This window comes from Chiloscyllium plagiosum, unplaced genomic scaffold (assembly GCF_037043375.1).
Source record: "Chiloscyllium plagiosum isolate Xiang-an unplaced genomic scaffold, Cpla_swu_hap1 HiC_scaffold_33, whole genome shotgun sequence".
NCBI classification, from domain to species: domain Eukaryota; kingdom Metazoa; phylum Chordata; class Chondrichthyes; order Orectolobiformes; family Hemiscylliidae; genus Chiloscyllium; species Chiloscyllium plagiosum.
In genome coordinates, this window is record NW_028270171.1 from 18,892,077 (window position 1) to 18,916,882 (window position 24,806).

Here is a 24,806-nt window from a genome sequence, read left to right on the forward strand (position 1 = left end):
TCAAAACTCAGGCAGCTTGCTTGTCTTGTGCCACCTGCTCCCGCCCCTTGGCCAAACAGCCTGGGAACAAAGAGTCAACAGGAAACTCCGAGTCAGGAATCTCATGTAATAGCAGAGAAATCAGGTCAAAGGGGAATAGATGCACTGTATGTTTTAGTGTAATTGTTTGCAATAAATGATTAATACAAGCACTTGAAGAAGGATTATTGGCAAGGAGGTTTATCGAGGAATGAATGGTTTTGAAGTTTTTGTTTAAATGATTTGCTTTAAAGCAAGGGAAATGTGACAACATTATATAATTAGCAGCTACCTGGGGATCACTGTGTATTGCTGTAGGTGACGGAGTTAAAGTAGGCCAGAGGGTATAATTAATTTAAGACAAACCAATAGAATCAGGCAAGGTGTAGGCTGTGAAACTTTAAGCAGATATAAAAAGATACATATGAGTAAAACTACACTGCATGAGATGCAGGATGTGTCATTACATAATCCACCTGTTTATTGATCATTGTAACCCATAAATTCCTTCAACGCAACTTTTTGCCTAGTATTGTGATAGTCATGTCCCATTGGCAAACATTTCTATCTCGTAAACATATAATAGCCTAGTAGTCCACTCACGAGAGCTGAGCACAAAGTCCAGACTGATACTTGAGAGCAGTGCTTGAGACAGCTGCACTGTCAGAAGTGCCCACTTTCTGATGAGCTTGCTGTACTTCAATTGGCTACATTGTAACAATGACTATGCTTTAATACATTCCATTTATGGTGAAATGCTACAGTATGTTGTGGAAAGTACAATATTAATGCAGAGTATATCCTTCTGTCTTATTTATGTGAAAACTAGGAAGTATTTTTATTCCTTCTGTGTCAAGCTCAGTGATATAAAAGTGGAAGGATTGGAAATGTGAATAGATGCATGCATGCAATATCATAGGATAGTTATAGAGCAGAAGGAAACATTTGGCCATCAGGTTCATGTCAGCTCAACTAACCCAATCCCATTCACTATCTCTTTTCACTGGAACACTGCTTCTCTCTGAATCTTATTCTCTTTTTAAGAGAATTTGCCTCCTCCACTCTCTCAGGCAGTGCATTCCAGATCCCAACCACTCACTGTACAGAAAAGAATTTCCTCTTGTTGTTTCTTTTGTTAATCATCTTAGGTTGATTTTGAGCCATTCCATCAATGTATCTATTGTTTTGTTCAGTTGCTCCATAATTTTGAGCATCTCATTCCAATCTTTCTTGAATCTGCTCTTCACTAAGGAGAACAGCCTCAGCTTCTCCAATCTATCGTTGGAGCTGAAGTTCCTCATCCTAGAAAACACCCCATGAAATAGTTTTCTGCACTATTACATCCTTCGTAAAGTGCAAAATACTTCAACTGAGCCTGAGCCAGTGTTATGTAAAGGTTCACTATAACATCCTTGTTTTTGTACTCTGTGTGTCTATTTATAAAGCCCCAAATTCTGTACATTTATTAACTGCTTTCTCAACCTGCTCTCCCCCTTTTAATGAAATATGTTCAGATATCTCCAGATCCCTCTATTCCTGCACCCCTTTTACAATCATACCCTTGGCCTGCCTTGTGTTCTTCTATTTTACTACATAATCCACTAGATGAATCAATAATTATAACCAGCATTAACAAAACAACTCAAAATGCTTCACAGAATGACAGCAACATGCTGTGAAGCAAAGGAAGAAGGAGTAATAGTCACAACAAAAAGTGCAAACAATAAGAGGCAGAAAGAATAGAAAGGAATATAATTGTATATTAGAGCCCAGAACTGAAGTTAGACATGTGTGTTTTAGGAGTGAAGATTTTCACAGCAACACATGCAAAACATGCAATGGGGAACTGAACCACTTACTCCAATGAAGTCTGAACTGTAGTCTTTTTTGTGTACCAGCAGAATTAAACAGATAGAGTTCTATACCACGAAGTTTGAAGTGTGATTAGTCAAATAACATGTGATGTGGAAATAATGGGGAAGAGGAAGGGAAGATGTGAGACAGGTAGAAAACAAGGGAAGGAAAGAAGGAGGGCAGAATGAAAAGGATACCCAGAAGCGAAAGAAAAAGTTTTTTAAAAAGTTCTATTTGGAAATGAGCATCCTGGTCATATTGGAGCTCCATTATGAGGTTATACAGCATGTGTCATTCACAAGTTTTACTGGTTCTTCCTTTTGAGGGGAAGGAGGGAGGGGAGGAAGTAAGGGGCTGTAAATCTAATATCAATTCAAATCTTAAATGTCAGCCCCCTGCTATTGTGCTCAGCCAAATATTTATTGCAGGAGTTAGACCTAACTTGCTTAATTGAAGCTGAGAGTTGAAATGGCACTCCCTGTCAAGTCAGTCGCAGACGCACCTGTACTTCTCTCCTGCTGTCAGAGTACTAGGTGGCTGAATGTTGACTCCTATCAGCTAGCACTGTAATGTCACAGTATATAGTCTGTCATAGGTCAAAGACCAAAGACCAGTACAGCACAGGACCGCAATGTGAAAGTGACATAAGACCCTTCACCATAGGTGCAATTTCCTTGCTTTATTGACTCCATTCCCAATACTCCTCTATCTTTTCCATGGAGGCATCTTCTGGTTCATGTCAGTAGTAACCTGTTCTGGTTAAATGTCAATCAGAAGGCTCAGGCGTTTGGTTCACTTAACCTTTGCTAGTTTCTGAAATCTCACTGGAATGGCCATTATTCTTCCCACCACATCAGGAAGGGTTTCGAATGGTATGGACCAAATGTTGGCAAATGGGCCTAGATTAATTTAGGATGTCTGGCCAGCAAGGATGATTTGGGCTAAAGGGCCTTTTTGGGTACTGTACAACTCTATGACTCTAAGCCGACAATGGGTTCCTACTGATAATTAAATCACAAAGGAGGTTGGGTACTTCATACATCTGGCTTCTGTTTTCAACCTCTATAAGTGTGCCCACTCTGCAAAACAAAAAACATTTGGAGCAGGAATCTTCACTGTTGGATTACTTATTATTGTCCCTTCCCTTGGTGAGGAGCTAACTCAGCACAGGACAGGGGTATTGACAGATTGGACCCGACTGCTTCTGTACGGCTACCTACTATACTGAGCTAAAGGGAACTCTCAGGATTCGGGACCTTCCTCGTTCTTCAGCCCGTCTTTCTGTTTCCAGCCCTTGTGAAAGCACAGGGGCCCGGTTATGGGTCCTGCAGAGTTAGATTCCACAAAGACCAGCTTTGGTCTCCAATCTGCCCCCCAGCAGCTCTGGAGTTGGCTTGGCAAAGCTCCCACGGCAGGCATCCTGGGCTCGACCGTGGGGATGGAAGACTGGCGTCGGCTTTGATTGTCAAGTTGGAGGCTGCAGCCTTTGATCTGGGCTCGGCGCAGGAGCAGCAGGCGGGCACCAGGGTGTGCTAGCAGCCCGTTTCTCTCAGATCAAACCCTTTAGGCACATGACGTGCAGCCTCCGCTGTCTCCTAGCAATACAGCAGGAGAGAGATTCCAAACCTTTCTTCCCACATCCTTATGTGTGCTTGATGTAGCTAAGGGAGGCATCTGGAGACTGAGGTGGCATTTTTCACACTCTGTTCCTCCCACCCCCTCCACCAGCCCTGATTTTTATATCCCACCGCACATCTGGAATACAAGGTAGCTGTCGTGTGTGAGGGTTTTTTTTAATGAACAGGACGCTGTTCTGTTTTTTTTTGTTTTGGCTTTTTTTTGTGTGTGTGATTTGTTTCCTAAAGGAATTTTTTTAGTGCATCTATTTTTGGTGTGTGGGTGAATTAATAAGGAGGAATTTATTTTGCTCTATTGGACCAGCGTTTCTGTGGCAAGCAAGGTGCTACCGAAGAACGAGAGCAAGAAAAATCTTTCCTTCTTGTGAGTATTATACGATTTTATTTTAATTTTAAAAAAATGCCTTTGTCCTTTTTCACGGGTGGCATTTGCCGGTGCTTTGTCATAGGATCTGACAGAAAGACAGTGCCTCGGAATGTATTGAAGGAACTCCTTAGCAGTGGGCAGTAACTGCTGAATGCTTCGTTTGACATTTCTGGCAAAAAATATTGCCCCCTTTGAATGGCACCTAATTTTTCAGTCGTGAGGCAGTCTATTGTAATTGCAACATGTGTAACCTCGCTAAATGTTGGGGTTGGCGGGGTGGTGAGAGGGTGTGGAAAAATCCTCCGGTTGCAGAGGGGTTTTTTTTTCTGTTAAGCTGTGGTGAGGTTTTTTTTGTATGGTGTGTGAAGCAACACTTCAGAGAATAAAGGACGGGGAGAAGACGGGGGGGGGGGGGGAGAAATCAAACGATTACCATTCACTAGCCATAACTATTAATCTGAAGTTCCTCTGGCATTTCATATTCAGCACCTGACGTTTTTAATAAATACTGATCATCTACTCCTTCCTTCCACAGGGAGTAACTGTCCATGGGCTGCGAGTATATGGAGGTTAAGATTGTGAGATTGAACGTGTCTGTGCATTGCAGGAGCTGAAACATAACACAGCGGCCGGATTGGATTTGATTCCCCGTCTCCCATTCCTCCTCGTTTTCCGCACCCCCTTTCCCTCCTCCCAAAGTAACGACCACCTTCCTTTGCTGTTGAACACAAGGGAGCGAGGGCTAATGTTCTCAAGCTCAGACAGTCCTCGGGAGGACCTGATCTACGCCGAGCTGGAGAGGGAGGGAGAGAGAGACAGATAGCAAGACCGAGGGAATCAGACACTGTTCAATGGAAGATCCATGCTGGTGGCAATGCAAGGGGGAGCCACTCTGAGGCTCCTATCACCATTGCTCAGCTCTCTAACAAACCCAAGAGCAAGCTCCTTCAGTAACCAGAAAGGTAAGATTTATGACATTAAAATGAATGGGAAAGTGGGGTGGGGGTGGTGAAGAGATGCCAGTCAATGTTCCCAGTTTTCATTTATTCCCAAAGTTTATCTGGTATTCAAAGCATTGGCATCAGGCACAAGCTGATTTGGAAGTCGCTGGTCATAGTTGGTCTCAATGGACAATGGTGGTGATTAGGCTAAAGTGATGTTATACATGCTGAATGGCTCTGGGTCCATCTTAAAGGCAGTGAGACCCTCACTGCCTTGATATTAAAGGGGCTGCTGGTTTTAAATAGGTCCTTGTAAAGGGGCAGACTGGCCTTTCTGTATCCAGCTAGGGAATGGGTTTCAGCTGAAGTCAGAGCAGCAGTAGGAGATGAGATTGACACCTTATGCAAATAGTCTTATTTTGTGGTAATTTATAAGGCACTGTATATTTTAGTGCAGAGGCGTAAAGATGGAGTACTGAGCACATAACCATTGTTGCCCTGGACCTGGATTCTAAACAGATATATAAAGGCTTAGTCAGATCCAGATTGGAGTAAACACGTTCAGTTGTGGGCAGGAAGGTAAGACTGGCCTTGGACAGGATGGTACGCAGATCGATGAGAATGATTCTGGGGCTTAAATGGTTAAGTTGGGAGGACTCATTGCATAAGCTTGGCTTGCATTCCTTCGAATATAAAAGATTAAGGGGTGATCTGAACCAAGTGTTCAAAACATTATGAATATTTGGTCGGGTAGATATGGAGAGACATTTAGTTGGGAAATCAAAAAAAAGTGATCTTAAAATTAGAACTAGGTCATTCAGGAGTGACATCACAAATCTCTTTTCCAAACATTGGACAGTCAAATTGAACTCCCTCCCCTGAAAGACTGTAGATGTTGAGTCAATTGAAATTTTGAGACTGAGGCAGGTAATGGTATACAGAGATTAAGATGGGTAAGTTAAGTTTCAACAAATCATTGAATAGCAGACGGGCTGAATAGCCTCATCCGAATGCTTCTATGACACATTCCGCATGATAGAGGCTCTGCAGAATATTTAGATATAAACAAGTTTGCAGGGTTACAGGGAAACAATGGTGGGAACTGGGACTAACAATAATACTTACAGACATGATGGGCCAAATGGCATACAAATAAACCTTTCATGATTCTATCATATAAAAGAAAATATTAGATATAGAGATGTTATCACATAATGTTCCACTGAAGAACTCAATCTCTCCCCTTGCCTGAGGCATGGTGATCCTCAAGTTAAAGCACCACCAGTTGTCTCTCTCTAATGAGAAAGCAGCCCTATGGTCTTCTGGGACTATGGTGACTTTACTTTATATTTACGCAAGAAATATAGGAGTATGTTATATAGCATCCAGCAGCCACATGAGATTGATAGAAGCATATTATATATAAGGTACAGGAGACAGTGGACAAATAGAGACGTACTGTAGATAGAAATATTGTTCTAAATGTATAGACGCAAGTTATATACAATTGAGTGGCTTTAATGTGGGAAGCAACACATATATCCATCATGATGAAGAGTGTATGTTTATGTCTATTTCCTGTCACATTTCCTGTCACATTTCCTGTCTTGCATTTTTCAGTAATATTGCTAAGAATTGGCAAATTCATTCATTCAATCAACCTCTTGGTTGAATGTTTCATATGCATTTTTCTTGTAATAATTCCTTCCTTAATTGTAATATGCAACAAGAAACTTTATGCAATAGATAATATCTTATTTTCACTGAAATGTTGAGCTTATAGAATATAACCTTCGCAATCCAGTTTAGTTAAAACAGAGATTATTGAATATTCTTATGACTGAGATAGATTCTTGATAGATGATAGAGTCAAAGGTAATAAGGGCTAGACAGGAAAGTAGATTAAGGTCACAATCAGATCAGTCATAATCTTACTAAATGGTAGAGCAGGCGTAGGGAGCTAATTCCTGCTTCTAACTCGTAAGTAATCCTGGATTCTGACCGACAACCTGAAGAACGATTAAACTCTAACTGGCCTCACCTTGCAAAATTCTTTCAATCAACAATTGAACTCAGGTTGACCTCCCTAGTACAGTTTTTCCGTCATACAGTTTAATTCTGGTTGACTTCCCTGCATGGTTCTCCCATTGAACAATCAAACTCTGATTGTCCTAATCTATCATACAATCATGAAGTGGTTGCAGGTCAGAACGAGGCCATGTTATGTCTGTGCTGACTCTCTGCAAAACCAATTTACCTAGTAAAACCAAAGACATAGGAGCAGAAGTAGACCATTTGAGTCTGCTTTGCCATTCAATGAGTTCATAGCTGATCTGATAATTCTCCAATCCATTTTCCTGCCTTTTCCTATTCCCACTGTCAACCTTCTCCCCATACTGTTGTAACATTTTGCCTTCAAGTAGTTTAAAAACCGTGACTGAATCTGCATTAGGCACTGCCTGAAGCAGTGCATGGCAAGGTTCTAACCACTTGCTGTGTAAAGAAGGTCTTCCTCCTCATGTTGCTTCTTTTGCCAATCAGCTTCTTCAGTTATTATCAAATAGTTTAACTCTGATTGGTCTTGCCTTGTTCAGTTCTCTCATCTAAAGATTAAGCCTGATTCTCTCACTGAATGAGATTTAAGCTTTCATAGTTTGGAGTCTTTTTGTGTTCAAACTGCCTGTGAGAATTTAAGTACTGTGTGGAGAAGCCATCACACTCAGTTAAGATGTTCATAGATGCTTTTAGAGCTATCTCTCTCTTAAATAAGAGGTAGCCCGATATTTATCATTTGCATGTTGCCTCTTGGTGATATCACCCAGAAACCCAGTTTGGATACATGTAGCTGATGGCCATTTGTGGCCGACCACCACCTTTTTCAAGCCCTCTCCTTTCTCCAAATCTCCTGGCTCGTTGTTTAACACTTAGCATTGGGTGAGCAGAAAAGCTCCTCCAAACAGAACATCGGGAAGACGAATGCCACTGCCTTTTCTCCCAGCTATTCCTTAGCTGTTGGCTCATCTGCAACTTCGAGGAGCAGTTTGTGACCTTGATGTAGAGTTTGATATGAGATAAGATTCTAACTATATAGTCACACCGTTACTAAGAGTGCTTAATTCCACCTCTTTAACATTGTCCAAATTGATCTCGCCTCAACTCATTGATGGTAAAACACTCATAGTGCCTTTACTAGTTCTAGTCTTGACTAATCCAGTATATCACTGCTATTCCTCATAAGCTTCAGATTCTGCTGTCCCTATTTTAAATTGAAATAATTCTTGCTCAACTGTAATCTCTATGTTCACTGACCTACATTAGTCCCTGGTTAAGCAGTGAGTTGACTTGCATACATTTACATATAAACAAGGAGTAGAAGCAGACCATTCAGCCTCTCCAGCCTGCTCCACCACCTTGTAAGATCATGACTGATCTGACTGTTCCCTCAAATTTACCTACCTGACTTTGCAAATCACCTATCACTTCCCTGCTTAAAAATAACTTATCCACCTCTGCTTTAAAAGATATTCAACCCCCCAACCCCTGTTTCCATCACATTTTCAGAAAAAGTTTCACAACCCATGAGAGAAAAACATTTTGACCGTCTCTGTTTTAAATGGTCGAGCCTTTGTTTTTGAACAATAAGCTCTAGTTCTTGATTCTCCCACAACAGGAAACATTCTCTTCACATCTAACCATTTGAGGTCCTTCAGGATCAGAATTTTATCACTTATTCAAATTTCTAATTGCCTCACCCACTCTACCCGACCTAAATCTCAGTAATCTTCAATCCTACAAGTCTCCAATCTCTCTGTGCCTTCCAATTCTGGCCTCTAGAGCATTCCTGGTTTTAATCACTACCAGTGGAGGCTGTGCCTTCAGTTGGTGAGGTTTAAAACTATGAAATTTCTTGACTAAATCTCTCTGTCTCTGTATCTCTCATTTATCTTTTAAAGTGATATATTTAACCAAACATTTAATTGCCTGTTTAAATAAGTCCTTATGTGGATCATGCTCATATGCAGTACCTTGGGACATGTCATTACTTTAAAATACAATATAAGTACAAGATATAACAGATGGACATTAAGTTCTGATATACAATTATTTAAGCAGAACATTTGATAACACTAATGTTGTAGAAGATACTATGTTTTACCTATGTAATGGTTCATTCATTAATCTGATAAATTACAAACATAAGATGCTGCTCCCCCCCACACCCCAATTTTAGATGCACTGACTAATTTATGTTCATGTCAAACAGGTTATTGGTTAATAAAGTTGTTGCAGGTTCAATGGTATTGTACATAATAGAAACCTAACTGGACATGGGATACTATAGATTACTGTAACTGACAGTAGCAGATAAATGCTTCATGCATTCATATGACATTCCTGTCTGCTGCTCTTGCTGATGTGAATTACCCATTTATTTAGCTTGTATTATACAGAAGACAAAAGATTGTTATAAAATTGCACTATTATTGTCTGCTAACGCTAAAATAGTAGCCTAGATTGTAGTAGCATACTGTACACTATATAACACCAGGATTTATTGTAGTGTTGTAAGTATAACTGTTTATATTGCGTAGTGTATAATAGAAGCCACTCTGCATAAAATGTATAGTATATAATAGAGGACAATGATGGCTTGTATTTGGATAGCACCTAATGTGGCAGGGGGCTGGGAACCAGAAGAGAAAACAATTAAGCAGCGAGGTGGAGACTGGAGACTTTAAGAATCATGAAGATAGCATTAATAAAGGGAAGAGTAGGCAGAGAGCAGATGAACGCAAAAGAACTGGTGGCTTGAAATGCATCTACTTTAATGCAAGGAGTATAGAGTGTAAGGCAGATGAACTTAGGGCTTGGAACTTGGCCTTACTTCCACTCCTATGTCTTATGGTCTTATGGTCTTATGGATTGGTGCCTGGGAGTATGACGTTATTGCAATCACACAGACTCGGTTGAAGGAAGGGCATGATTGGCAACTAAATGTTCCAGGATATAGATGCTTCAGACAAGACAGGAAGGAAAGTAAAAGGGGGTGGTGGAGTTGCATTGTTGGTCAGGGATGATATCATGGCTGTGCTAAAGGAGGACACTATGGAGGTCTTGGGTAGTGAGGCATTATGAGTGGAGCTGAGAAATAAAGGTACAGTTACATTGTTGGGGCTGTATTACAGGCCTCCCAACAGTGAGCGTGAGGTAGAAGAACAAATAGGTAAACAGATTATGAAAAGATGTAGAGTCAATAGGGTAGTGTTGATGGGAGATTTTAATTTTCCCAACATTGACTGGGATACACTTAGCGCCAGAGGTCTGGATGGGGTAGAATTTGTAAGAAGCGTCCAGGAGAGTTTTCTAGATCAGTATGTCAACAGTCCAACGAGGGAAGGGGGCATATTTGACCTGGTACTGGGGAACGAGCCAGAACAGGTGGTAGAAGTTGCGATGGGGAATTTCTTTGGGAACAGTGACCACAATTCTGTAAGTTTTAGAATACTCGTAGATAAAGATGAGAGTGGTCCTAAGGGAAGAGTACTAAACTGGGCCAAGGCTAATTATATCAAAATTAGGCAGGAACTTGGAAATGTGAATTGGACACAGCTATTTGAAGGGAAGCCCACATTTGTTTAGATTAGAAACAGGCCCTTTGGCCCAACCATTCCACACCGACTCTCCGAAGAGTAACCCACCCAGACCCATTTCCCTCTGACTAATGCACCTAACACTATGGGCAATTTAGCATGGCCAATTCACCTGACCTGCATATCTTTGGACTGTGGGAGGAAACCAGAGCATTCGGAGAAAACCCACGCAGACACGGGGAGAATGTGCAAACTCCACACAGACAGTCGCCCGAGGCTAGAATTGAATGTGGGAGGCTTTCAAAGATAGATTAAAGGTAGTGCAGGATAGGCATGTCCCGTTGAAAGCAAAGGATAGGAAAGGCAAGATTCGTGAATCGTGGATGACAGGAGAAATCGTATGACTAGCCAAGAGGAAAAGGGAAGCGTACATAAGATCTAGGCAGCTAAGAACAGAACGGGCCCTGGAGGAATATCAGAAGAGTAGGACAAGTTTTAAACGAGGAATCAAGCGGGCTAAAAGGGGTCATGAAATAGCTTTGGTGAGCAGAATTAAGGAGAATCGCAAAGCATTTTATTTTTATATAAGAAGCAAATGGGTAACTAGAGAAAGGATTGGTCCACTAAAGGATAATAAAGGAAGGCTGTGTGTTGAACGTGAGAGAATGGGTGAGATTCTGAATGATTACTTTGTATCAGTGTTCATTGAGGAGAGAAACATGATGAATTTTGAGATTAGAGATAGAAATTTGATTAGTCTGGATCACGTTGACATAAGTAGGGAAGATGTGTTGGGTAGGCTAGAGGTTATTAAGGTGGACAAATCCCCAGGACCGGATGGGATCTATCCCAGGTTCCTGAGGGAGGTGAGAGAGGAAATAGCTGGGGCCCTGACAGATATCTTTGTGGAATCCTGAAATACAGGTGAGGTGCCGGAGGACTGGAAGGTTGCTCATGTTGTCCCCTTGTACAAGAAGGGTAGAAGGGATATTCCGGGTAACTACAGACCAGTGAGCCTGACGCCGGTGGTGGGAAAGTTGCTGGAGAGGGTACTGAGGAATAGGATCTATTTATATTTAGAAAAGAATAGGCTTATCAGTGTTAGGCAACATGGTTTTGTGCGGAGGAGATCGTGCCTTACCAACTTAATAGAGTTTTTTGAGGAAGTGACCAAGTTGATAGATGAAAGAAGGGCTGTAGATGTCATATACATGGACCTTAGTAAGGTGTTTGATAAGGTTCCCCATGGTAGATTAATGGAGAAAGCGAAGTCACATGATATGCAGGGTGTTCTAGCTAGAATGAACTGGTTGAGCAACAGGAGACAGAGAGTAGTAGTTGAAGGGAGTTTCTCAAAATGGAGAAAGGTAGCCAGTGATGTTCCACAGGGGTCAGTGTTGGGGCCACTGTTGTTTGTAATATACATAAATGATCTGGAAGAGGGCACTGTTGGTATGATCAGCAAATTTGCAGATGACACAAAGATTGGTGGAGTAGCAGAAAGCATAAGGGACTGTCAAAGAATACAGGAGGATATAGATAGACTAGAGAGATGGATGGAAAAGTGGCAGATGGATTTCAATTCAGACAAATGTGAGGTGATGCATTTAGGCAAGACTAATTCTAGAGTGAATTATACAATGAATGGAAGAGTCTTGGAAAAGTGGGCAGAGAGATCTGGGAGTGCAGGTCCATTGTACCCTGAAGGTTGCGGCAAAGGTGGATAGAGTGGTCAAGAAGTCATATAGTATGCTTACCTTCATTGGACGGTGTATTGAGTATAAGAGCTGGCAAATCATGTTAAAATTGTACAAGACATTTGTTCGGCCGCATTTAGAATACTGTGTACAGTTCTGGTCACCACAATACCAAAAGGATGTAGACGCTTTGGAGAGAGTGCAGAGAAGGTTTACGAGGATGTTGCCTGATATGGAAGGTGCTAGCTATGAAGAGAGGTTGAGTAGGTTAGGTTCGTTTTCATTGGAAAAAAGGAGATTGAGGGGGGACCTGATTGAGGTTTACAAAACCATGAAGGGTATAGACAGGGTGGATAGAGACAAGCTTTTTCCCAGGGTGAGGGATTCAATAACGAGAGGTCATGCTTTCAAGGTGACAGGTGGAAAGTTTAAGGGGGATACACGCGGCAAGTACTTCACACAGAGGGTGGTGACATCTGGAACGCATTGCCAGCAGAGGTGGTAGAGGCAGACACGATAGATTCATTTAAGATGCATCTGAACAGATGCATGAGTAGGTGGGGAGCAGAGGGATACAGATGCTTAGGAATTGGGCGACAGGTTTAGACAGTAGATTTGGATCTGCTCAGGCTTGGAGGGCCAAAGGGCCTGTTCCTGGGCTGTAAGTTTTCTTTGTTCTTTGTAGCACCTTTAAGTGTAATAAACATCTTAGAACACTTTACAGAAATACTGTTACACAAAAATTGATAGAGGCACAGAAGACGATATTAGTAGAGGTAAGCAAACTCGATCGAGAAAGTACGTTTCATGTAGGATCTTAAAGGAAGAAAAAAATTGGAAGTGCAAAGAGGCTTTAAGAAGGGGATTCAGAGCTTGGAGGTGAGACAACTGAAGACTAAGCTGGGCCAAGGGAACTGGTGGGCGATGGGCAAAAGAATTAAGTTTAAGGCTGAAGAAATTTTAGAGACTGGGAGGAGATGAGGCCATGGAGGAACCCAAACATGAGGATACAGTTGTAACATTGAGGTGTTGATGGACTGCGAACCAATCTGGTTGACAATAATGAGGAGGGGGGATGGTAAACACAAAATTGTTGTGAGTTGGTTGATAACTTTGAGCTTATCCAAAACTAATAGAGAGTGAAAGGCCATTGAAATTGAAACAGTTAAGCTTGGTGTAATCAAAACGCGGAGAAAGTGAGAAATGCAGATGCTGGAGATCAGAGTCAAGAGTATGTTGCTGGGAAAGCTCAGCAGGTCAGGTAGCATCCGAGGAGCAGGAGAATCGATGTTTCGGGCATAAGCCCCACATCAGGATACATTCTCAACTGTAATTAAAACGTGAGTGAGGATTCAGGCAGGGATGGAGAGGGGCAACACTTCAGAGATGGAAGTTGACAGTCTTCCTGATGGAAAAAGTATAGGAAACCCAACTTTTGATCCGAGAGAACAGGGAGGTCACAAATCAGTCTAATTTAGCCTGAGACTGTAGTCAGTGAAGAGTCACCTGTGTACTCAGGAATTCCAATATATAATCAAGGCAATGCATATATATTGGGATATATTGTACAATATGTAATGTTTGTATTTAATTAGGTGTATTCACCATTCTATATATAGGGACATTTAGCTCCTAACGTGCATCAAGTGAGATGGATGAAGTGACCCATTTGAGCAGAATGCTATCTGAAACCTGCCTTAGTTATTCAAAGCTTTTGACTCATTGTAGGGAAAATTAGTTCAATGACTAATTGTGAGCAGGTTAGGAGTCATACAGAGATATTTAGCAGGAATATGAGTATTTATGTTGAGCTCTATATCTTAGACACTGTGAATCAATCATCTGTCTCTAAATGTAGATACATATATGAAATACATATAGATTAATCTTTACTACTGGATAAATCTTACACCTGTAATTCACTTCAGCTGAGACATATATTTCAGTCTGTCTTTTGAGGTGCTCATGAATTATATTTTGTATCTGAATGTTTTATTTGAAGGGATTGTTAATATCTCTGAAATATTTCTTTACTCAGATAGAAGGGATAATAGCAGGTTGAGAGTGTTGCAAATAAATAGTTGATGATTGTGAACAACAATCAAGACCAGCTCATAGTGCTTGACGCGGTATTGCACTGAATAGTGACATACTGCAGCTGATCCGAAACAGGGTTGGCTGATTGAATTTAGAACATGCAAAAACCAGCATAGTAGACCAGTTTAATATAAAGCAGAGGGAGGTTTTCTGACTGACTGTTCCTCAGTATAACACCAACAAGAAAGGCATACTAAGTGAAGCGTGAATGAATTGTAGTTACAGCCTAGAAGCTATCATGTCCTGCAGCAATTTAGGAAACTGTAACATATCTACGTGACTATTTTAACAGGAGATTAGCCAATTTAAAGTACGCAGTTAACTCCACTGTTTAAAACAGTCAAAAAAATAATAACCTTCTCCTTTAAGGTTTTCCTTTAAAATATTCTCTTTAATGAAGTTTTTTGATACCCATGCCAATCTCTTCTTCAGCTTAACATCCAATTGTGTTCAATGATACCTCTGGGAAGCAGCTTGGGGCAGTATGTAAATACAAAAATGTTGTCATTGATTCTGTTTGGCACTGAGACACTAATGCCACACTGAGCGCAGGCAGATTTAACTCTGGACAATGGTGAAAAATATGCTTTTTTCTGAGCATTAACTTCAATGAGCAGGGTGGACGGCATGGTATATAATAGGTGCTTAATTCGATCTCAGCTGAGAGTTAAAAGTATCCCAGTGACACCCTGGTTTTTATTTATGCGATTATTGTTAAAACTCTATAAAGAATAGCCAAAGTCATTTATCATTAACACATCAGTCGTTCATGTTGTATGTTGCTTTTTATGTGCCAGGGTGTTTGTGTGTTTCTGATGCCAGTAATGTACTTTTGGGTATTCTGAGTATTTTATCCTGAACGTGGGCATTATGTTTGCCTGAGCGATTCTGGCATTGCATATTTCTGAGTGTAAATCTTGTATTTCAGAGTGGATTTTGTATATTTCTGCTGATCTGTTTGGTGTCTCTAAAGGAATATTGTGTGATTCCCTGCATTGTATGTTCCAGTGTGCATGGCATTTTTCTTGCATTGCATGTGTCTATGGGTTGTGTTTCTGTGTGTGAGACATTTATCTTTGTATTATACATTTCTGTGCATTGTATGTTACTATGTGTTGCATGTTTCCATATGTTTTATGTTTCTGGGTGAGGAATGTGTTTGTGTTTCATGTTTTTGTGTATAGTGTCTTTTTGAGTTGCATGTTTCTGGTTGTGTGTTTCTGGGCATTGTGTGTTTCTTGCTATTGTGTGTTTCTATATGTTGCATGTTTCTATATGTTGCATGTTTCCAGGTATTTCAGGTCTTGTGTGTTACTTTGTGTTGCATATTTCCAGGTGTTGCATACTTCTGGGTGTTGTGTGTTTCTGGGTGCTGTATGAATTGGGAAGGTTGTGCATTTCTGAAGTACGTTAGGTGGATGAGTAACAGTTGGCTACAGGTTACCAGATCTCTTGACCTGCCTTACTCAATAAAGAATTAAAATCAAGCAGTTATGTGTAACTCTGAAACCTGCAATTCCACAATGATACTGTGGGCAAGTGCTGAGTCCTGCAGGCAAATAGACTTCGTGGTTAGTGATCTTTAGTGACTACCAGTGATATTGTCAATACTTGATGGGAGGGGAGCAAAGAAGTCAGTCAGGACTGATCATATCTAAGTTCACTAATAGCTTTTAGGGAGAGAAACTGCCATCCTTACCTAATCTAACCTACATGTGACTCCTGGCCCACAGACATGCCGTCTGGGCAATGAGGGACGGGCAATAAATGCTGATGTAGCAAGTGACTCCTTCATCATGTGAATGAATAAACAGTAGCGTTTGTGGGTATTCAGACGTCAGTTAATGAACCTAAATGATGACTGGTTCCTTGTTTAAATATAGCCTGCAACATTAACTTGGTCTCTGCAGCTGCGTGAATGCATTACACTCCAGGACCCAGTGATTAATGCGTACTTGCCCCATCCCGACGGAGAGATAGGAGGGAGCTATGTATTCCTGACACAATTAAAGTGCAATGTTCCCCACCAGCACCTCGGCTAAAGACTAAAGGCTTCCCCTCAGGACTCCTTTTATAAATCAAACCAGCTGCAGAGTATTATAATTAACATTACCATCTCTTTTGTGTTTCTTTTTGTTTCTTTGCCTATTTCTGTCGAAATGTTTGAGTGTTTTTTTTTGTTTAAAGACTGAGTGCCCCATTGGCAAAAGGCTAGGAGGGGAAATCTCAATATGACTGTGTGAGGGAGTTGAAACAGACCAGGAAGGATGTAAATTATTGAAATGGCTATCCATAGCTTTGGTCACTGGGTTTAGTAACTGCTCCAGATTGTCTTCCCTGCTAATGAAGTTGATGGTCTCCAAGCATTGATAACAATGTTGAGTTATGATTTTGGCAGCATTCCTGCTACTTTATTTTCTGTGGCCTGGTCTATTGTGAGACTTTTTCTTAACGTGACCGTGGAGTTGCAGTAACCTAAAGGGGCAAAATTGTACCCAGCCTGTCTGGGCTGCTACATGGCCACATTGTTGAAAGGCAATGTTGGTTTTTTTTAAAAAAAATTACAAAACACTTCAAGAGATAGGCAGGAAGAATGCAAGTAAGATGTTTCTCCTTGGTGGGGAGTCTAGAACCAGGGAACACAATTTCAGAGAAAGGGGAAGTCACTTAGGACTGCGATGAGGAGAAATGTTTTTATTCAGTGTTGGGAATCTTTAGAATTCTTTTGATCCCAGAGGGCTGTAGAGGCTTTGTCATTGGATATTTTTTAGGGAGAGAGATTGAGAAGATATTTACCAGGATGTTCCTGGGAATGGAGGGTTTGCATTATGGTCTGAGGCTGGATAGGATGGGACTTTCTTCACTAGAGCGTAGGAGGTTGAGGGGTGACTTTATAGATGCCTATAAAATCTTGATGATATAGGTAAGGTGAACGGCAGGTGTCTTTCCTCTAGGGTAGGGGATTTCAAAGACTGTGGCATATTTTTAAGGTGAGAGGAGGAAGTTTTAAAAAAGACATGGGGGCAATTTTTTTTATACAGTGTGGTTCATGCGTGGAATGAACTCCTAGAGGAAGTGGTGGATGTGGGTGCAGTTACAACATTTAAAAGACATTTGGATAAGTACATGGATAAGAAATATTTAGAAGGATATGAACCAAGTGCAAGTAGGTGGGACTAGTTTTGGGATTATGGTTGGCATGAACTGGTTGGGCTGAAGGGTCTGTTTCTGTGCTGTATAACTCTATGACTAAAAGATTGGCAGATTTCTGAATACCTGTGATATAGAGAGGGATGGATATAGAGTGAGAAAAAGGCATTGAAGTGAATGATCAACTCTGATTAAATAGAATGGAGGTGTAGGCTCAACAGGCTGAATGACCTCGTCCTGCTCCCATGCTCCGATGATCCAAAACTGTCTGTGAAAGGGACATTCTCACTTTGAGAGGCGGCAGCAATAATTTTGTCAACTCTGGTTTACTCTGAGAGGTTTCATCCCAGGGCTCACATCACCAGCTGCCTTCTCTCATCATTTTCACTCCCATCACAAATATTATAATTATTACACTAAAAGATTCAAAGTAAATTTTTAGAAAAAGCACATTTCTTCACATTCTCCTCCTATATGTACGGTGGATAAGCCTTTAATTCTAATTGTCAGAAAGGAAAGACACTGGTCAAGTGAGTGACTACACTGTTTTCCTTGAGGAATAAATGAACAGTCTGAAATGTTTGCAAGATGAAACCAGAGTCAATCATTTCCATTTTGGTTCCTGTTCCTTTGTAGCCATTTTTAAATTTTGTCGCAACTTAGATACTCTGCTCTTCCAATCCTGACCACAGCCCTTCAATATGTCTAACCTGCTGAGGTCGGTCATTTGGTTAGCATTCAGATAAACCTAAAGCTTCCCTCCCTTGGCATCATGTGCAAAGGCCCATTGAGGCACTCATTACGGCCTCTTTATGCGTGGTAAACCCAAGTGTGCTGAGCTACTGTCACCCTCTCTGCATCTTTTTCCTTTTCACTTGCAATCCAAGCTGCTGCCAGTCATGGCTATAACTGGTGGATGATTGAGTTAACATGATGACCTTAACTGAAACCTGACTGAAGGTTGTAACAGCCTCACCCTAAATGATGTTTGCTTACTTGGTTGTACTTCCTATTACTCAAGATCATCACGGTTATGGTGGTGGTGATGGTGTGGTTCTTATCAGCAAATCACACTTTGACATAAATCCTACTTTTGCCATCTTTCAGCATTTTTCCCGACTCATTCAAAATCCACGTTCTCTGCTGGCTGCCATTCACCATAGCGTTTCTGCAGTCACTGATTCACTCAGCCGCACTCTGAATTCCACCTTTGAGACTTAAGTGCTTCATAAAACCATCACTGTCTTGCACCCTGCTGTTCACCTGATACGATGCTCATGCATTTTTCCTTTAGTCCCAGGTATGAACAGACTTGAACAGTTATGATTGACAAATGATTTCTCCTTGTACCGTCAGATCTGACTGGACCTCATAAAGCACTATCATATGATGTTTTTGTCTGCTAAAACTGATTTCTACACCAGGTTCATTTGCAATGCAAAAATAACTGCTGGCTTCCTTTCTCTAACTGCAAATTTAAAAAAAAAAATTCCTTCCCCATCTCCAACATTCACAAACTTCTCTGCTGCCTCTTCTCTCCTCCCACTGGACCGCCCGACCAAGCATCTTTCTAGAATTCCTTCTCGAACCTTCCACCTTCTAGACCTGACCTCATATCTTTTTTTAATCTCTCAACGATCTCTGCTGACATCTTCTCTCAGTTCACCTTCTCAAGAGACCCACCCCTACTCCCTTAACCTTCTTCCCACTGAATTGAAAAACAGAATGCCAAGGAAAGTTGTAAATCTGAACTGATAACAGAAAGTGCTGGAGCCACTCTTAGTCTCACTGGGCCAAAGGGACACAGCAAGGATAGAAACAGAGGAAGAAAAATTGTGCCTGGAGCAAGAATGCTGCTGTCTGAATGTAGAAAGAAAGAAAAAAGCTGAAACATCCAAAGATAAGGAAACAACAAGGTCAGCGGTTAAGCTCTGCAGTTTTTGAACTCAGTGTTGAGGTGGTTGCAAAAAACTTATGACAGTATTTCAAGAAGTGCAATGGATTTCTCAGCTGGGATCTCTTGTATTGAAGTGTAAGGCACTTCATTACTGAGGTGTGCTTTAAGCACCATTTACTGTGATGATGTCATATGGACTTGGTGGGAGAACAGCTTAGGATCTTAAAGAAATGAGACTGGTTCTCGCAGCATCTGTAACAAACTCTTGTACTTGTTGCTAACATGCAATAAACTTTATCTTGATTAAGACAAGACACTTTCCTCCTTACACCATGGAGTGCTTTTCCTCTACCACACCAGACCATGAGGGCCCTGTAGATGCCTGCATTGAAAGAAAATAGCAAACCTACCCATGGTGAGCAATAGTTCAGATAGCTGCATACTACATAATGATCTGCGCATTAAATGGGTCCTGATCATTACTTATCTCTCAGTCAATTTCACAAAGGGAAACAGCAGATTAACTGTTCATTATCACATTGTTGTTTTGGGGGAGCTTGCTGTGTGCAAATTGAGTGCTACATGAATCCAGTATTGATTACACTTCAAAAGTTGGCTATAATGTGTTATGGAATGTCCTGAGGCCATAAAAGATTCTATATAAATGCACTTTCTTTCTTCCTTGCAACAAACAAGCTGTCTGGACTATTTTGATTATCAGTGCCTATTCTTTGATACATTCCTATGACATTAGATGTTACGTGTTAAAGTGAGGTCTAACCTTTTAGTTAAAGTTATTTACCCTTAAAGTTAACCTAACCTTATAATAAATGTACATGAATCTTTTTAAAACAAGACAGAAAGTCATTCATTGTCCCAGAGTTTGATTACAGGGTGCTACTAGTTAGATAACGAGCAAATGTAATATATATCTGAACTTTCAAAAAGAAACATTGTTGTCTCACAGCTGCTTGGCAGGAACAATAATCGACCATGAACCAATGCTGTTTATCTGTGCCAGCTGCAGAAGTGACTGCCATTCTCAATTGGGCCTGTATGGCCACAATTGTCAATGTAAATCCAGAAGTGACATATATCTCAGGCACTGTCCATTCTCTCCTGAGGTGGACAAATACCATGACCAGTCAACTCATGACTAAGGTCAGAGCAGAGAGGTAAAGTTGCAGAGTGGATGACAAGCTGACTACAAACAGAAAACCGGGAAAAGAGATTAGAAGTAGTTACCCTGGTGTGCAAAACAAGTGAGCTCTCCCACCCCTGGATCCCCATTTACATAAATGATTCAGATTGGCAGTAAAATGCATGTAAAATGGGATGGGGCGGGGAGTTCATTAACACAAAGCAAGATTGTGACAAAATATGGGAACACTGAAACTATGGAATATTAGCTTTTATAAAGCCCAGGACTCCATATGCTTAATTACCCACATTTTCAACCTATCCTGCCACCTCATTATGCATCCTCAGGTCCCTCTGTTCCTCCATTGGACTTGTCTCCTTTATGCTGCCACTTCTTGCTTATGCTTCCAAAATTAGTAATTCCTTCTTGTCTTCCATTAAATCTCATCTGTCACTTAGCTGCCCATTCCATTATACTGTCTATTTCCTCTTCAAGTTTGTCATTTTCATCCTAAAGGTTCACAAGGGGAGGTTAAGGCCCAGTGGTATTATTGTTGGACTGTTAATCCAGAGACCTAGATAATGTTCGGGGTACCTTGACTCGAATCCTGCCACAGAAGGTAGAATTTGAATTCAATACAAATATGGAGTTGAGAGTCTAATGATGACCATTTTTGGGGAAAACCCCATCTGGTTCACTAATATCCTTCAGGGAGTAAAACTGCCACCCTTACCTGGTCTGGCCTACATGTGACTTCAGATCCAAGCAATATGGTCAACTCTTAACTGTGGCAATTAGGGATGGGCAATAGCCCACATCCTATGAATGAATTAAAAAAAAACTTTCCAAGTTTCATGACATCTGCAGAATGTGCATATACTGGGCCAACAAGTTTCAATATAGATATGTGTTATATTTTGAATGGTAGATGAAGGAGACTTCATATTGCTCAGGTAAGAAAATTCTAAATGGGAGATGCTGTTGAAGTGGAAATGTCAGTGGGCTAGTAATCAAGAAGCCCAGGCAAATGTCTTGGGGACACATGTTCAAATTCCATCACAGCAGTGGTGGAATTTGAATTCAATTAATAAATCAGTAACGGGGAATAGGAAATAATCATTGTTTGTGTCAAAAGCCAACTCATTCACACATGCCCTTTCAGGAAGGAAATACTCCAAAATTTACCTGGTCTGGAGTCTCATGTAGGCCGGATTTGGTAAGGACAGAGAATCCCTTTCCAACAGGATTTCAGCAATGTGATCGACCCTTAACCTTCCTCTGAATGGCCACTGCAAGCCACTTAGTTCAAAGGCAATCAGGAACAAGCAACAAATGTTGGCCTCACCAATGACACCCATATCTCGTGAAAGGATAAAGAAGAATGTGACTCAACTCAGTAAGAGTAGTGATGTATTATAATAAGTTTGTATGAAGGAAAGCAAAGTACTGGGATTCATTTCTGTATGGATTGAATTGAAAAGCAGAGAAGTTAGGTTAAACCTTGGTTAGACTGCACTTGCAATTTCATGAACAATTTTGATCTCCATATTTTAAGAAGCCATGGAGTCCTTGGAGAGATTACAAGAAAGATTATTGGGATGATACTGAAACTGAGAGATAACAGGGAATGCTGAATAGGCTGGGACTTTTCTCCAGAAAAGTGGAAACTGAGAGGTGACTTGATTGAGAGTTTTGAAATGATGCAAGTATTTGAAAGGGCAGACATAGAGAAGATGTATTCAATTGTGGGAGAGACTAGAACCAGGGACATGAATATAAGACAGTCACTAATATGCCCAATAGGGAAGTCAACACGTATGTACCCAGAGGATAGTACAAATATGGAAGTGACTGGGACATGGAGTATTTGAGGTGACTAGAATACATAATTTAAAGAGTATCTAGGTAAACACTTGAAAGAAAAATTGAAAAGAAGGATATGTTGACATGGTCAGATGAAGAGATGGTTTATATGGAGCATAGAAAGTAAAGCAGACCAGTTGAGCTGAATGGCCTGTTTCTGTACTGTATCTGTCATGTGATATGCTGTAATGCTATCTAACAAGCTTTGGTTGTTCATAGTAGTTGCACGGGCCAAATCAGTAGGTAAAGATCAAAAACATGCTTTTGACCTCAGGGTACCCATGAGCAACACCACTAGAGATCTTGTTTATTAGCTGTATAATAGATTAGATCATTCTGACTTGTCATTTTCACTACACATGGAGACAGCTGCATGATCATCATGTGTCCCTTATTGCCAATTTGTATTTTCTGCCAGGATGACATCTTGTCCGATTAAACTCCCAGCCATGCTATTTTTATTGGATTACTGGGAAAAACTGCTGCAAAGGAACTGTCTTTTTTTTCTTTCACTCTTACCAAATTGTCTTGTCCTTTGGTTCTTTCACTCCTGGTGAAAGTGTATCAGTGATACCTCAGTTGTTACTACTCTTGGCTCTAAGTCACAATGTCTGCGACAGAGGGAAAGCTCCACCATCCAAAGTGTTGTCTTTCAGATAAGATGTTAAACCAAGGTCTCATCTGCCTATTTGGATGAGTGTAAAAGAATCCAAGGCAGTATTCCAAAGAAGAGCATGGAGTATTATTCTGAGCCTGCTGGCCATTGTTTATGCCTCAATGAACTTCACAAAAGTAGAAGATTTGGTCATTATCACATTCTTACTTGTGGGATCTTGCTGTATACAAATTGACTGCTGTGCTTTCTACATTGCTACAGTGACTACTCTTCAACAATGTACTGTGACTTTGAGGCAGTCATGAAAGGTGCTATATAAATGCAGGTCAGTCTTTCTTTGGAGTTGGGAACTCTCAGTGGCATATGGTTGTTCAAGTGTCTTGTTCAAATGACCTTGTTCAAGTTATAGACAAGGAGAGATTGTACATCAGTGCTGGTGGCCTTGCCAATGGGTGTGTGGAGATGGTGATGTTGGTAGTGGCCATTGTTGTCACACTCCATGATTTCCAGCAATTGTCTCCTGAACAGGCACACTGACAGATTCTTTTACCTCAGCAGATGCTGTTGCCAGCTCATCCCGAAGATGCAATGCAGACTAATAAGGGAACCTGGAATCTTATTTTTCATGACTCAATTCAAACATGATGATGCATGTAAATAGAGTCAGTTCCTTTGCTTTAAAAGGAGATTCCTGTAACACTATGGCTTTAAGGTTGCCAACTCTGGATGGTCACTTTGCATGCCTACCCTGTAGCTCACCACCTCATCGGGATAATCCATTTGGAATCACAATATAGTCGTCATTATCTGACCAGATGTCTCACTGACAACAATACTGATTGATTCAGAAAATTGTGATTATAAGCCTCGCTGCATGATTGAGGGAGTACTACATTGTTGGAGATGCTAACTTTAAAAAAAATGTTAAATTGACCTCAAATCCATCTAATATCCCACAGCAATTATTTGAAGACCAGGAGAGATACCCTGGTCAACATTTATCTTTCGTTTTATCATTCATAGAACATAGAACATTACAGCTCAGTACAGGCCCTTCAGCCCTTGATGTTGCGTCGACCTGTGAAAATAATCTGATAACCTAACAGTTCCATTATTATCCATATGTATGTCCAATGCCCATTTAAATGCCCTTAACATTGGCGAGTCTACTACTGTTGCAGACAGGATGTTCCACGCCCCTACTGCTCTGAGTGAAGAAGCTATCCCAATATCTGTCCTAAATCTATCATCTGTTCATCTTGTCCCAATCTGTAGGATCCTGCAGCGTGTAAACACTCAGCACTGTTTGTTGGCTGTGGAGCATTTTAAGGCCTTTTTGACTTAGAATCATAGAATATTATAACAACAGACCATTCGGCCCAGTTCATTACTACCAGCTATTTAATAAAGCTAAAAAATTAGTCCCACTCCTTAGCTCTTTTGGAATATCACCGCAAATATTTATTTTCCAAATATGTATCCAATTCCCTTTTGAAAGTTACAATTGAATAGAAGTAGTATCTTCCAGATGTTAAAAATTTGCTGCATAAATCAATTTCCACTCTCCTCCATTTTGGTTCTTTCACCATTATTCTTAAATCAATGACTACTTGTTGCTAACAAAATCACCAGTGCAAACATTTTCTTTACTCCATTAAAACTTGCTCATAAATGTTGAATACCTTTATCAAATCTTTCCTGACATGATTTTGCTCTCAAGACAATTCTTTCTTTATTTCATGACAAGTTCTCATTGCTGTCTATTGATTCTCTACAATGAAGTGGATGGAACATTCATTTGTAATGGACTTAACTGGCTTGGTCAAGAGCCCAACAATGCTATGTTGACTGCAGTGGTTCAAGAAGGCACCTTGCTACTTGCTTCTTGAGATAGACAATAAAAGCCGGTCAACCTGTGAACAAAATGTAACACTGGC

General features: G+C 40.7%; 1 protein-coding gene across 1 annotated transcript in view; it reads left to right on the forward strand.

Moving 5' to 3' along the window:
* The first annotated feature begins 3,583 nt into the window (after positions 1-3,583).
* LOC122542272 (glutamate receptor ionotropic, NMDA 2B-like) overlaps positions 3,584-24,806 on the forward strand; it is a 397,331-nt gene continuing 376,108 nt past the window's right edge. The window contains exons 1-2 of the mRNA XM_043679844.2: positions 3,584-3,873; positions 4,412-4,838. The gene's annotated coding sequence lies outside the window, so the exon portion shown is untranslated. The remainder of the gene's footprint in view (positions 3,874-4,411; positions 4,839-24,806) is intronic.